General features: G+C 48.9%; 1 pseudogene; it reads left to right on the top strand.

Annotated features, from left to right (window-relative positions):
• The first annotated feature begins 1733 nt into the window (after positions 1–1733).
• LOC116879681 lies at positions 1734–11918 on the top strand (annotated as a pseudogene).
• Positions 11919–12708: the final 790 nt, after the last annotated feature.

Below are 12708 nucleotides of genomic sequence, written 5' to 3'. Positions count from 1 at the left end.
TGACTGATCTTACAGGTGGCTTCCTGGTGTGAGATTTTATTTGAATATAAGATTTAATGGGCTCTGGGGCTTTAAAAAACTTGAAAATCTGAAGTTCAACCCAACATGTCCGTTGTATAGATAAGGAAACCGAGACCCAGAGGGGCAATAAACTTGGTCAAACCCACCCATGAGATGGGGCAGAGCCTGGTGCCAGGGGGAGACATCCAGAAATGAGCCCTGCCCCAGCCCCCGGCCCCATGGATCACTCAGGGAACCCCTTGAGCACCAGCCCTTCAAACCCCGGTTGGTGTTCACAGCCTCCCCAGTTCACCGGGGGGAGGAGGTACTGCTAGCACACCAGGCAGAACCAGCATCGAATGGATACATACTTCCATGAGAATAAAGGTGCACCAGGTACACAGCCACAGTTTATAAAGACATGCATTATGTCCCATATAGAGCATCCCACTTAATGGCAGGTAGCAAAGCCATTGTCAACTGAAGCCAGGTGAGGTTCAACGGAAGCCACCTACCTGGCAGAGCTGGGACTGACCCAGATGTGGTGTGTTTTACTCCTGGAAGGATGAGTGAGGGTCGGGGGGTGATTGGAATCACTGAACCCATTGGTCTGAAAGGGGTTCCTGGAGAAGAGACTCTCCAACAGCCTCGTCCATTCATCAGCTTGCACAACTAGTATTTATTAGGGACCTACAATGAAGATGACACTGTTCCAAGGTGCTGTCCAAGAGCTCAGAGTGTGGCACCCAGAGGACAGGACTAGCATCAAGCCTACTCAGAATTAGCTAGAGCTCCAGGGGGTATGTTCCAGATGCCACAGAGAAGAGCTCACTGGGCCAGCCCAGCCTGGGGGCCTTGGAGGAGGAGCCGGGTGCTCTGAGTTTGGGGAGAAGTGCTTGGCATGGAGGCGGCGTTTCTGAGCAAGACCAGGGCCGTGGCTAGGGTGCTCACCTCAGGCTGGGCAGCAGGGTGATAGCTGAGGGCCATGCTGCTGGTGGCCTCCCGGGGGAGGCTGAGAAGACTCGCATGGGCCATGCACCCAGTTGAATCCAGAAGGCCTCAGCCCCAGTCACACACACCCCCTCCCCCGCAGCACTGGGTGAACCCCAACCACTCACCGAGTCCCTCTAAGCCTTGGTCCTTCTTTCTATAAAAGAGGAATAATTACATTACCTGTTTTATTTGTTCAAAAGTACTTTTCAGGGTGTAAATCACTAGACAGATATCAGGACCTGCGCTATTAGTGATGGGAAGCCTCCAGGCATTTTTGAGCAGGAGGCGGAAGGATCTGAAAGATGCTTTGGGAAGACCGTTCCGCGGCCCAGTGCGGAGTGGATTGCAGGAGGGAGAGGTACGACAGGAAGACCTGTCTTGGCCAAAGAAGATTAAAAGCCAGACCTAAGAGGAAGCTGTGGGAGCAGAGAAAATGAACAAGAGAGATGTCACATGGGACTCCCAGGCTCCTTGGCCAGTGACGCAGAGCAGCCGGGGAGAGTGGAGAGCGATGACTTGGATTTCTAGCTGGGGCTCCTGGGGAGTGCTGGAGACTTCGAGATGGACAGGAAGCAGGAGACTTCGAGATGGACAGGAAGCAGGACAGCTTTCAGGAGGGGGGGGAGAGGACAGGTTGCGTGGGATGTGCTTAAGGGGACATCCCCAGGCACAAGGGCGTGCAGGCTTGGGGACATGACCCAGGAGACGGTCAGAGCTCCAGCTGGGTCGTCTCCATCAAGATGGCGGTCAGAGCTCTGGGAGAGAGGAGATCGCTCAGGGGGAGCCTGCGGAAGAAAAACTGGAAAGAAGCTGGCTGTGGCCACGGTACCGCACGGGGAAGAACAGCCAGAGGGAGGAGCAGGGTAGCAGGTGCTTCGGGAGGAAGGGTGCTGAGTGGTTCGGGCCTGGAGAGCAGCCGTGAAGGATCTGAGGGGGAAGTGATAGGATTTAGTGACAAGAGGGGGGAGGAGTGGGGGGAGAAGCACTATCTCCAGAGTTAGCGCTGGAGCAGGTAGGAAAGGGGGGGCCGCGGGTGCAGACAAGGCTTTGAAAGAGAGTGGCAGGGAGGAGAATAAAAGATGGACGGTTAGCTGCAGGAGAGTGGGGTCAAAAAGAGGTTGGTTTTAGGCGGGAGATCTGAGCATGCGCACAGCCTGAGGGAGCGAAGCAGGGGCAAGGAAGAGATGAATCAGAGGGAAGAGGAACCGAGAACAGACCCCACTTGTCAAGCATCCTAAGTGGTTGATGACAACTGGCTGGGCACGGAGCTCTGGATGCTCACAGACCTGGAGGTACATCTCCACCATCTCCAAGCCCCTCTCTCCCCGCCACACTGAGTGTTGAGGGCAGGCCCCTGGGCCTTCTGCCCCAGCCGGTCTCTCCCCAACTCCCCACCCCCCCCAGCCCCCACACAAGACACGCGGCCAGTGGTTTGCCCTGTCAGGCTGTGCACCAATTAAAGACTCAGCCTTCTCCAGACACCAGCAACTCTTCACAGGGCAACCCATGGCCTGGCCCCACACCTGACCCCAGCCCACAGGGCGCCAGCCATGGATTTCTTGGTTTCTCTGGCCGGGACTGCAGCCAAAGACGTACCTCTGTGCCATCCCCCTACACCCCGCCACTGCCGGGAAGACCCCGAGTCGGCTCTACCATGTACCAGACTCATTAGAGCTCCCCGCACAGCCCACCCATCCTGCCATGTTCCCCCACCTTCCTGAAATCCCCAGACATCATCTCCGGGATGCAAGGGCACGGATCCCCAGCTTCCTGTCCTCACACTGAGCAGAAGGGGAAATCGAGGCAGGGTAGATTCCGGATTCCCTGATGCTTTCCTAGTCCTTCCTGCACATCCAACTGTTCCCTTGCCCTTCAAGAAAGAGAAGTATGCCTGTTAACCTTCTGTATGTTCTGAGAACGAGAAGAGGGCCAGGAAGACTGGGGGAAAGAGAGAAGGAGGGACAGAAGAAGAGTTTCCAGATTAAATTCAGGACACCCAGTTGCATTTTTTAAAGCAGTTTTATTGATCTCTAACTTACCTATCATAAATTTCCCCCATTTAAAGTGTACAACTCAATGATGTTTCAGCATAATTACAGAATTGTGCAGCTGTCACCATCGTTTAATTTGAGAACACTTTCGTCACCCTCAAAAAAAAACAAAAAACCTTGCACTCATTAGCATTCGCTGCCCAACCCCTATCCTCTCCTACACAGATCCAGGCAGTTACTAATCTCACAGTCTCTGTGGGTTTTCCTCTTCTGGAGCCTTCGTATGAATGGAACCATACATGCAGTCCTCTGTGGCTGGCTCCTTTCAGTTGGCCTAAGGTCTTCAGCATTCAACTGTGTAGTACATGTGTCAGTACTGCATTCTTTCTGAGGACTGAGGAATATTCCAGCACATGTCTGTACCACACTGTGTTGACCCACTCATCGGTGGGTAGACATCTGGGTGGTGTCCAGTTTGAGGTTATTATAAACAATGCCACTATGAAATTCCTGTATGAGTTTCTGTGTGAACATGTGTTCTCACTTGTTTTAGGGAGATACAGACAGAAAGAGGGGCCGGACCACGTGCCTGGACCTTTGTCCCATCTATCCGAGGTATCGTCCTGCTGCCTGCTGCAGAAGCTCTCATGATTCCCTTTCACAGGTTAAAACACAGAGGCTCAGAGGGAGGCCTGAGAACACCAAAAGCTGATATTGAAACAGGTCTCCCATTCAGGGTCCATGGTTCTTTGCAACATATCCCCCAAGGGAACAAAATATCTGGAATTTGAAAAGCAGCATAACCAGTGTGAACAGTCACCTTGTCACGCTGAATTCCTTATCAGGTGCTTTGGGGACTGTGTCCTAGGGGTGGGGGAGGGCAGGGCAGACCGAAGCTGAACCTTCTTGGAAGGAAAGAGCTGGAAAGCCCGCCTGCACACAGGCTTCCACAGAGATCCATCGGCTGATGGAAGCCCCGCCCAGCAGGGATGGGAGCCAGGAGTCCAACCACTAGGCACTGACTCCGTTGTCGCACAGCAGCCTCCAAATGGGGCCACATTCTTAGGAAAAGAACAGACAAGAGACCTTTGAAAAATCTCAGGCTTGGCCACAGATCCTGGCTTCAGCCCATTCTCTCAGCTCATCTCACCCTGATTTTAAGCAGAACTGTGAATGCTGCTCAGGGATTATTCCATTCGCATCTGCCTTGCCTTTCTGCCCCTAGCCCAAGGCTCTGTCACCAGAGAGCCCTGGGTCGTGTGGGAAAGCTCTTTGCAGTAAGTGCATTTTCCTAAAGCCAGGGCAGAGGGGTGGGCTGTGGCCTGGTCTCCCTGCATCTTCTGGGGGCCCACCCCAAAGCCCCAAATTCCAGGCCAGAGGAATAAACAGGAGCTTGCTGGAATGCCCGCCACTCTGTGGGAGCCATCCACTCTATCTGGTCAGGGGCAGGGGAGGCACAGAGGAACCCTCCCGTTGCCAAGATTTTCCATTGTAACCTCTGTCCGCGGCCCACAAGTTAGACAGGCTTCATCCAGGACTGAAAATGGGTTTCTAGTGCCTAGCAGAGCTCAAGAAACATTTACTGAATGCGGATTGTCCAGAATAACAAAGAGATTAGGAAGAGAGTCTAGCAACACTTTATTGTCTAAAACTCATTTAAAGCCCACAGCATTGCTGATGAATTAAGTAGAATTATTTTCCCATTTCTCAGACCAGGAAACTAAGGCTCAGCGTGGTGGGTGGATCCGTTGACCCATAGCAACGGAGCCAAAAGAAACCGCCCCGCTGGGGGCTGTTGCTTGGGCCTCGGGCTCCCCCTGCTGGCCGGACGGGAGTCTGGGCGTGGAGCGAGGAGCTGCCCTGGGCTGCCCCCGCTCCCGCCCTTCTCGCTCTACCCAGCCCGCTCTGTGCCGAATTCCTGAGGCTGGGACAAGAAGCCGTACCTGGGCTCAGGCTAGGGCAACTCGCAGGTGCGCTACGCCAGGCGTCACGTCAGGTGGGATGTACCACGGGCAGAGCGCACCAGGCCAGAGGGAGACACAGTCCGTGCCCCACCCCAACCCAACCGACCCCCACCCCCACCCCCGGCTCCTTGGCTCTGTCTTGCTCAGACAGAAAGCTCTAAGATAAGACCAAGGGGCCTGGGGTCTAGGCAAGCCAGCAATTCTGCCCACGCAGAGGGAATGGGGAGACGCCTGTCTCATGATGTCCCGCCCAAAGTGCTTGGTTCCCTTTTTTCCAGGCCAGGTGTCCTAAACCAGCCCAAAGGGATGAGATTGTCCTATTGCAGAAAAACCCCCGAGAAAAAGGATTTTCTAGTTTCCTTTACCTTCCACCCTATCTCATCTAACTGCTCTCCGTTCTGACAATGAAAAAGGCTAATTTAGGCCCATCCAGTTCTTGCTGTTTCTGGAAATGGGGGGACGGCTGGCTCTCTGTGAGAGCTTTGTTCCATCAGTTCTCCTCAAAGGTTATGGGTTTGGTCTCTTGTGTCAAACAAATATGACATCAAATCTCACTTCTGTCCCTTCTTAGTGTCTGACTTCGAGAACGTTACTTAACCAAGAAGCCTCAGTTTTCTCACCTGTAAAATGGAAGTTACTATACTTTCATAGTGGGCTGTTGGAAGGATACGGGGATAAATTATGAAATCAATAGCCCTGTGCATACAGTAAGTGTTCTGTCAGTGTTACTGATAATTATCACTATATTCATAGTTCTCTTACCTTACCTTTCCTATTCTTCACTTTACTAAAGAGAGATGGGGTGAGGGGTGCAGTAGGCAGGTGGGAGTTTTGGGCATAAAAGTGTGGACTGTCCTCTCATGTGTTCATGACTTCCCAACCTGGTCACCTCCTTGCGCTCCTCTCCCTGGTCTGCAAGGGAGGGCGACAGCTGCTTCCCTCGCCTGCCCGGGCCCTGACCCAGCCAAAGGCCTGGCACAGCTGCTGGAATGGCCCAAATGCCTCGGATTTAGGGCTAGGTAGAGGACAGCTGGGGGTGGGGGAGGAAGGCGAAGGGGCAGAAAAGGAACCCTCTACTCCCTCACCATGTCCACTTCTCCTGCTGCTCCCGAAGCCTTTCAGGTCAGCCTGGGACCTCTGACCTCCGTCCCGCCCCAATCTCCCTGGTGGGCTGGGTGGGGGTGGGCGAGAGGAATTCTCCCTCTTTCCCTCCCTTACCCTCTGCCCTCTCGTGCCTCCTCTCCATGGCTGAACCCACCCACCCCAGCGCACCCCTGTGCCGCTGCTCCCTCCCCAGCCCACGTGCTGCCCAGCTGTCACCGGCCTTGAGCTGGGCACTCCGCCTGCCTGCACCACTCATGAATCGCCAGCAGAGCCTCCACCTGTTCCCCTCGGTCTGAGCAGCAAGGCTGTGTGGCCCCATCTGTTGTCCTCCATCCAGGATTCAGCATAAGAGACTACACTTCAAAACCCTCAGCTTCCACCTGCCAGGATGGGGGTGGGGAGAACTGGCTGAGAGGCAGGGACTGAAATCAGTGGCATCCTCATCTCCTGGATGGAAGAGCTTCCCCACCCGGCTCCACCAGTACTGTCTGAAACAGCCTACATACCAGCAGGGGCGGGGGGAGAAGGAACAAGCCCCCTCCTCCCAAAAGAACATTTGCATATTTAGCAGCATTCTCTTATTAACATTTCGTTTCTTCACAGACAACCCCTGAATCTGGGCTGGTCAGTGTACAATGCAAGCAGAAAGACACAACAGGGGCAACATTTAATTCACTTAATTAATTTTTTGTTACACAAGCAATACGTGAATGCATTTTCCTTGATTAAAACAAAAATGAAACCACTGTAGTTCAGGCTCCATTCCCTTCGATTGGTCCCCCCAAACCCACACTTTTTCTCCTAAACAGAGAGGTGATCCCTGGTACCAGCTAGGCTGGTATGTAGCCCTAGAAAATACAAGGTATTATCATGTGGGTTTGGGTTTTGCTGTTATTTTTTTATGTAAGTTGTAACTAGAAATATTCTGCAACTAAATTCACTTTTAAAAAGAAAGTCTTATCTATCTAAGCTGGTACATACAGATCTACAACAATATCCTTATTTTTTTAAGATTTTATTTATTTATTGAGAGAGAAAGAGCTCACTTGAGAGCACAAGCAGGGGGAGTGGCAGACAGAGGGAGAAGCAGCTGAGCAAGGGTGGGGGATGTGGGGCTCAATCCCAGGGCCCTGGGATCATGACCTGAGCCAAAGGCAAACACTTAACCAACTGAGCTACCCAGGTGCCCCTATTAATCCCTTTAAATGATATATAATATTCTGAGCATAGACACATCATAGTTTCCTTAGCTGTTTCCCTATCGATAGACATTCAGGTCGTCTCTCTTTTCCTTCCCTTACAAACACTGAGTCCCTGTCATAGGCTTGAGCCTTCTCTCATAGTCCTGCCAGTCCTGTGTTCTTACCCCTTGGGGGCAAGAAGGTTAACCATTTACACTGTTTTAAGGGTACAAAAATAGCAAAAGGAACCTTAAGAGCATTTTATAACCAATTCATAGTAATTTTTTTTTTCAAAATCCTGGGTCCTTCTAAGATGACCTCAATATCAACTTGGGGGCAAATTAGTGTTCTAGGAAACAGCTATGGTCAAGGAGATAGAAGGAGACACAAGATAGAGTGAAGAGAGAGAAAGTGAAGAAGAGTGAGCAGGGAGGAGCAAGAAAGAGAAGTAAAAGATCCTGGGTATGACAGCACTCTGCCACAGGGAAAAACCGGAGCTGTCCAGCAGAAAGGAAACAGTTAAGTAAAACTTGGCATATCTATTCTAAGGAATATTATGCAGCCATTAAAATGATAATTATGAAGACTGTGTAGGAGCATGGAAAATGCTTCTGATATTAAGTTAAAAAGTAGACTACAAAATTAAAACTGCATTATGATTACAACTCTGAAAATGATGTGGGCATACAAAGATGGGAAGGGAATCTAGACAAATGAAAGCAATCAGATTTGTTTCAGTAGCAGAATTGTGGGTATGCTATTATTATCACTTATTCCCATTACCATTGCCATAATATTGTTTTGTGCAACATAGGATTAATGCTAAATAGCAACAGGAAGAAGGAAGGGAAGGAAAATGAATAAAAGAAAAGAAGAGAGGGAAGGAGGAGGGCATAGACGGAGAGATGAGGCAAGGAAGCTGGAGTAAAAGTCCATGTTCTGGGGGTTGGACCATCTTCACAGCCATGTCAGCCACGGTGTCCACTTGGGCTCTTCCTGCAGGGTCTTTGGGCTGAAAGCAGTTTTCACCGTACACAGAAGATGTACACCTCCCTCCTGCTCCTCCTCCATTATCTTTTTAAAGCTTACCAAAGAGGTAGGGATACCAAGCTCAGGATCTTTTTTTTTTATATAAAATTTTATTTATTCACTGGAGAGAGATACAGAGACAGAGACAGAGAAAGAGAGAGAATGTGCACAAGCAGGGGGAGCAGCAGAGGGAGAGGGAGAAGCAAACTCGTCGCTGAGCTGGGAGCCTGACATGGGGCTCAATCCCAGGACCTGGATATCATGACCTAAGCCACAGGCAGACATTTAACCATCTGAGCCACCCAGGTCCCGCCCCCCCATGACATCATTTTTTTTAGTATGGACCGTGCACTTAAGGGGATCAGTGTCTAGTAGGTAGGAAGGGGGACATTGATCTATAAGCAATGACAATCAACAAATGCTCAACCAGAGATCTAATCTTGTGAAGCTGGAAGCTCTAGAGTCCCAGAAGCCCTCACAAGCTGAGTCTCAAAGGATGGGCAGGAGATTAGCAGGCAGAGAAAAGGGGCTAGCATCCTAGGTAGAAGGCACATGAGCAAAGGCACTGAAACCTACACACACACACACACACACACACACACACATCGCACACACACTCCCATTTGGCATAGTCAAACATAAGACTCAGGAGAAACAGAGGCACGTGATGAGACCTTGAATTATTCAAGGGCAAAAAGAAGCACTGCAGTGTTTAATGCCTCTTGAGAGGATGAGGAAAGTGGGTGGTAAGCCAAAGTGGAGAGAAGGAACATCAGTTGGGAGGTTACTTTAAGAGTTCTGATGGGAAAGAGCAGGACCCTCAACTGGGGTGGTTAATGGGATGGGGACAGAATGGTTAACCCGAGAAATTCTTATGTAGAAATGATAGAACAGTATTTGTTTGTGCAATGAACATATTTTGAGGGTCTGCTATGGCATCAAGCATTCAGAGATGGAAGACAATCTCTGTCCTCAGACGGAAAGATGGACAGGGAGATAGATGGTTCCAGATCACTGTGAAAAGTGCTGTAATAAAGGTAAGCCAGTGAGGGAGAGACCATGAGGGGCCAAGAGCAGATGGGATATGGGAAGGGAGGGAGGTCCTTCTAGGTCCCCGCCTCAGATGTTGGGTGACAGTGGGGCCATCAGGAAGTGCAGGGCAAAGGTGTGTCTGCAAGCAGATGATGGTTGTAACTTGGACCTCTCTTGCTTTGCCCCTACCCCATTGAGAAGAGCCAAATGTGGCTTAGGCTTCCTATTGCCTTCCCAGTTGAATGAATCCAATGGAAAGCACCTAGAATAGTTCCTGGCACAGAGTAAGTGCCCAACAAAGGCTAACTTAAAGAAAACAAGCAAAAAGTGCAGAAACTCAAAGCAAGACCCACACTTACCAGGCTCGGCTCTCTCCCTGAGACCAGGGAAACACTTTGGCCCCCTGGTCCCAAAAGGCAGTCCACCAGAGACTTCTGACAAAACCAGACCTCAACCTCCCAAGAAGAGGTTGTTAAAAAGAGTGTGGCTATAAGCATGCAACAGAGCTCACTGCAGATAGACAGGGCTCCCACATACAAAAGCAAAGATGGCGGCAGAAGGGTCTCAGCAGTTTAGTCCCATTGGCAGGAGTTGGCATGACATCATTTTTTTTAGTATGGACCGTGCACTTGGCAAAAATCACATTCATTACATGACTCCACAGAGCAAGTCACCAAAACTGAATTTTCTCTCTTTGTGGGCTTTTGCTGGTTTATTGGAAATTTGGAAGAAGATAAAGCGGAGTATGGAAACATTGTTTATGTTGATGCTGTTGAGTGATGACATCATGGAAAGTTGTCGGAAAGATTTATTGAACTGCTTTCCTGCAACAAGGAATTAAAAGGCTTTGAAGGACCCAACTAACTCATCAGACGTCAGACGGCTCACGTCTCACTGATGTGACAAGACTTGTAAACACTCCCATCTTGAAAGTAAAACACTGCTGATGCATTAGATGGAGGAGATGCTCGCGCGGAACTTCAGCTGGACCCACAGACTCAGTGACTGACCACTGGCATCTCCTTTCCTTTCTTATTGCTTGACTACTCTGAGTGCAGTGAAACCACCAATGGTAAAGAAACGCAGCGCTCTCTGATGGGTGTGACATCACCTTTTAGGAGAAATTCTTGGATTTTGCTAAGTATGAGTTTTGCTCCAAGTTTCTGGTTTTGGGGTGGGTTTTTTTTGTTTTTTGTTTTGTTTTGTTTTTTTGTTTTGCATTTTTTAAGTTAACATCTGCTGAGTGTTTATATATTCCCAGCACTATTCTTGGTGTCTTATGTGCACTTATTCATACACGCTGTACAACAAATCTGTGGGGTAGTTTCTAGTATTAGTCTTACTTCCCGGTAGTAAAACAGAGACACAGGTTGAGAAGCAAAACCTTTTAAGTGGGGGTGCCTGGACTCCGACCCTGGCAATCTGCCCTAAGTGCTCTTGGCCACTTTTCATGAACCTGAGGATGGATCCAAACCATGGGGCGTCAGCCCTACCAATGGGGCTTCATCTCCAGGGAACTTCTACGCTGAAAGTCAACTATGCCAAAGTCAACTAAGTCAAGAGGACTTACGCTTCCTAGAATTTAAGAATGCACTGAATAATGCATCTGTTGTGTGGTCTAACTCTAGGTGATGTTTGGGCCCATTTCCTTCTTTCTGTACAACAACTGAGACTAACACTGAGAACAGTCACTAGCGATGTATACCCAGGGTCTATGTTGACACATACCTGACCGAAGGACACTCCACCACTCCTTTCGTTAAACACCGGTCCGCATGGACTTCACTGATATTCTCCAAACTGACCCACATCTAGGACAGGTGCACAGGAGTGCACTTGTGTATCAACTATGTTAATTCGGTTTTGTACTGCTTTTGTGTGGCTGTTAAAAATCCATACATTTGTTCAGCTATCTTCACTACTGGTATTAATTTTTTAAAAGTGGTGGGCTTCAGAGGAGCCCAAATATAGCAGAGGAGTTTACTGATTGATCATCTCACTAAAGGCAACTAAAAATAACAGATAAAACCACTGAAAACTTCTTTTGACTCTGCCTCATCAACTGCGAGAATGAAGACCGTTTTCAGCCATAGACTGCCGACATTCCAGAACATGTTGACATCACTCTGATGTGCTGTTACTCTGATGGGCCCCAGAGGAGCCCTGCAAAGAGTCTTCAATCACATCACTGTAGAATGCAGTCTCCCTGGAAAGAAAAAGAAGAGGTTTCGTCCTTCAAATGGTGGGACCTAGAAAAGAACTGGCTACCATCCACACTCTGTAGTCATGTACAGAACACGATCAAGGGCATTACACTGGGCTTCCATTACAAGCTGAGGTCTGGGTATGCTCACTTCCCCATCAACGTCGTTACTCAGGAGAATGGTTCCCTGGTTAAAATCTGAAATTTATTGGGTGACAAATAGATCCACAGGGTTTGGATGAGGCCAGGTGTTGCTTGTTCAGTATCTCAAGCCCAGAAATCTGAGTTAATTCTTGAAGAAAATGACATTGAACTTGTGTCAAACTCAGCTATTTTGGTTCAGCAAGCTACAACAGTTAAAAACAAGGATATCAGAACGTTTCAGGATGGTATCTATATTTCTGAGCAGGCTCATGAATAAGATCCAGGTTGTCCAGCTTTAGAAACAGCAAAATGCCAGACAACTTTTCAAGCTTATGTGTGGTATTTTAAAGATGTATTGAAAGCCGTATTGACTTGGGGCTTTTTCTTAAAGCAAAACAAACCAAACCAACAAATAAAAACAGCACTTTTTAAATGCATGAATTGACTGGAAGAGAATGAAAGATGAATTTGGAAGCCTCAAGCCATGAAAGCAGAATCCAGCGAGAATCTCACACTGACGTCAGCATTTACAATGAGCTTCAACTTTCACAAACTCACAGCGCGCTGGAGGGCTTGTCCAAGGTGAGGAGTCTAATGAGGGGCTGCACTCCCAGCATAAACCTATAAACCTAGAGCCCAAAGCACAGTTTATTATAAGGGCAAATTCAAAATTAAGCCATGCTCTACCTACTTGCACTGAATAGAAAGCAAAAAAACATCTCTCTTGAGAATTAACAACTACCAGCTAGGCATTGAGCAGAGTTGCTGCCCAATTTTACACTATCTAGGTAGCCCAAATAATCACAGTTAAGAATTTACTGTTGTGGGGATCCTGAGCTGCCAGTGCCCTCAGGTGCTTGGCAGTTGCAAATGAGAAACAGTCTGGGAGGAAAACACCTTCAACCCAGGCATTAGAGAATTTCCACAGTCATAGTCCTAAGCAACATGAGCTTATGGTAAAAAAACAAATCACAAAACAGAAGGAAACAAGACCCCATCAGTGAGGTCCCAGAAGAAAAAAAAAAATTAGAAAGCATAGTGGTTCACAGTCCCGGGTAATTTTGCCC

Source organism: Lontra canadensis, unplaced genomic scaffold (assembly GCF_010015895.1).
Source record: "Lontra canadensis isolate GAN:19392208 unplaced genomic scaffold, GSC_riverotter_1.0 scaffold63, whole genome shotgun sequence".
In the NCBI taxonomy this organism is placed as follows: domain Eukaryota; kingdom Metazoa; phylum Chordata; class Mammalia; order Carnivora; family Mustelidae; genus Lontra; species Lontra canadensis.
Note: the sequence above shows the minus strand (reverse complement) of the source record. Positions and strands in the feature narration are given on the sequence as shown.